The sequence below is a fragment of the Tarenaya hassleriana genome, unplaced genomic scaffold (genome assembly GCF_000463585.1).
Source record: "Tarenaya hassleriana unplaced genomic scaffold, ASM46358v1 Cleome40, whole genome shotgun sequence".
NCBI lineage: Eukaryota > Viridiplantae > Streptophyta > Magnoliopsida > Brassicales > Cleomaceae > Tarenaya > Tarenaya hassleriana.
Window position 1 is genome coordinate 109,849 of NW_010966882.1, and position 2,897 is coordinate 112,745.

Consider the following 2,897-nt stretch of genomic DNA (forward strand, 5'->3'; position numbering starts at 1 on the left):
TTTCTTCCATGTTGTTCTTGTTCTCTTCTTTGTACTTCTTCTTCTCCTTCTTCCTCCTCTTCTTCGTCATCTTCTTCTTTTTCTTCTCGATTCTTTTTCTTGTCTTTCTCTTCTGCTTTCTTATCGGAAGCAGCTCCCCTGGCATCGACATCAAGAGCACGGATATGCTCAAAACAAATACTTTTTGGATCAACCTTCAGTTGTTTCATCCAACTGCGCACATCCGAATTGGTAATATCTTCGTCATCGACGTCACCAAGAAGTGATTCCTCTTCCACACTTTCTACTCTAAGAATACTTCGAATGCCCTGAAACCAAAACACAACAGTTGTCAGCCAATATGACATGTGAGACCAGAATTAAAAATAAACAGTGTGACCAACGTGACCAGTGTGACCAACGTGACCAGTGTGACCAACGTGACCAGTGTGACCAACGTGACCAGTGTGACCAATGTGATCAAAGTGACCAGTGTGACCAACGTGACCAGTGTGACCAGTGTGACCAGTGTGACCAACGTGATCAGTGTGACCAGTGTGACCAGTGTGACCAATGTGACCAACGTGACCAACGTGACCAACGTGACCAACGTGACCAGTGAGACCAACGTGACGTACCTTTGCTTCATTCCCAATCTGTTTCATCACCGTCCCAAAAGTCCATTTGGGGTTAGAGATATGCTTCTTGCACATCTTGGGACAGCTTGGATCGACATCTTCAACAGTCGTGCACCAACTGTTTGCGCAAAGACTTTCAATGCATTCGAAAGGAAGCACCATGAGAGGGACAACAAATCCAGTCAAGCGCCATCTCCCCTTCGGTGTAGGACTTTGTAGAATCTTCCGCAACTGTTCTACAAATTTGTCGAATGAGTACCTGCCCCACGGAAATTCTTCGCATAACTCAAGTTCATCGACCATATCAACCAGATCATGGTTGATAGAGTCATCGTTTCTGTTCCCGGGGTCGAGTACCCCAGATAGCAACATCAGTGTCGCCAATCTCTTTCTGTCAATCCGACTGTGTTTACTCTTTTGCAACTTTTCCATAACTGCTTTCCTCGTGACCTTCCCAGGTCCGAAGGTCTTTATCCGAAAATCGCTTTTCCTGCGCCCTTCCCAATCTTCCGGATACTGGTTGCACTTCAATCCTGATATAATGGCGTGCTCGGTTATAGAATACCTGATAGGAACGCCATTTAAAACAAACCATAACTGCCCTTTTTCCTCCTCTAACTTCAGCGTTCGGTGTAGGAGTTCTGACACAGGCAACATCTTCATGTTTTCGTCACATTTCAAATGGAATATGTGACGAAACTGTGAATCCTCGTTGAAGTACCTCCACTCCTCGGAAGATAATACCTCTTTCAGATTTTTTATCGTCTGACTCAAATAGCATTTGCTTTCAATCTTCGGTGCGAATTGAATATCTGAAAAATCATATATGAACGGAACCTGCAAAGAAGAAATCAACCCTCAATCAGTCAGTGTGACCAACGTGACCAGTGTGACCCTAAATCCGTTTCGGTGAGTATAACAACCCATTTTCCACCATAAATCACACGATTAACTTAAAAATCATAAACTCAAACCAAAAAATCCAGATTTCTTGCATCGCATCAAACTCAAATGTACCTTCAGTTCCTGGTTTTTTCTTCCGCCACGTCTCGATTTGCGAGCGGGAGTTGAAGTCTTGCTTTCATTTCTGTTCGATTTTGAAGCCATTATTTTGATTTCTGAGAATCGAGAGAGAAATGATAGGATTTCGCCGGATTTCTTCGAACGGGAGGGAGAGAGAAGCAAACTAGGGGTATTTATGCTATTCTTCCGGCACAACGTCGCAAGTCACGAATTGATAGAAGAATCGAACGATTTGGACCTGACATAGATTTCGTGGGCGAGATCATGGACGGTGGATATAACTAAAGGAAATAGAAATTGCAAGCCAGAAGGTTATGAGCCAAGTTTGGATAGGTTAGTGCTATAAAAATATACAAATCATGCTATTACTCGGATTCAAATTCAAATGTGAAGAGTGATATGTTGGTTTAATGCTCTATGATGTATTGTTTATGAGCTTTATTAAGATACATTTGATGTATTGATACTTTCCACAGGTTTTATGAGAGTATTTGATTCATTACATGTTCTTGTATACTAGATGTGTTATGAAATCCATGTATCATTATGAATGATACTAAACTCCCTAGTCTTGTATCATTATGGGAATGATGACATAATAAGACTAGTATGATGTGTGATTGATGATCATATAAATGATCGTAGGTATTGGATATGATCACAGTCATAGGTATTCGTTGGAGAATGGAATACTGGATTGACCCGCATGAGATTGTCACATGGACTAGCGTCATGACTGGAATCTCATATGGCGGTTCCATGATTGGATCCTAAGACCTGAGATATCTATAGAATCTATTACGTCAAACGTCCTGCGTAACAGGAGGACTATAAAGGAGTGTATCAGGTACGAAACGAATCATGTGCTGGATTGTGGATAGTCAAGACGGGATTTGTACCTCTCGTAAAAGAGAGAGATATCGCTGGGCCCTTCGTGTGAGCGAGACTGTAGAAATGTGTGGCCGCACTATAGACGAACGTCGTCTATTTCAGACAGTCGAACTCAATGAACGAGAAAGCAGTCGAATCAGATAAGGTGGCTTGTCCATGCCTTATATTCGACATATGATATCGTGATACAAAAGGATCATCAACCGGAATCATCACTGACGTTCGTAAGATCACGAACAAACTCTATTCGAGATAGGTAGTCACAGTGTCTTGCTAGAGACCGCCTATGACTTGTATATCCGGAATAGAGATTTCGGACTATACTGCTATGTCGAATGAGCCTACAGGGTCACACACGCAGGGAAG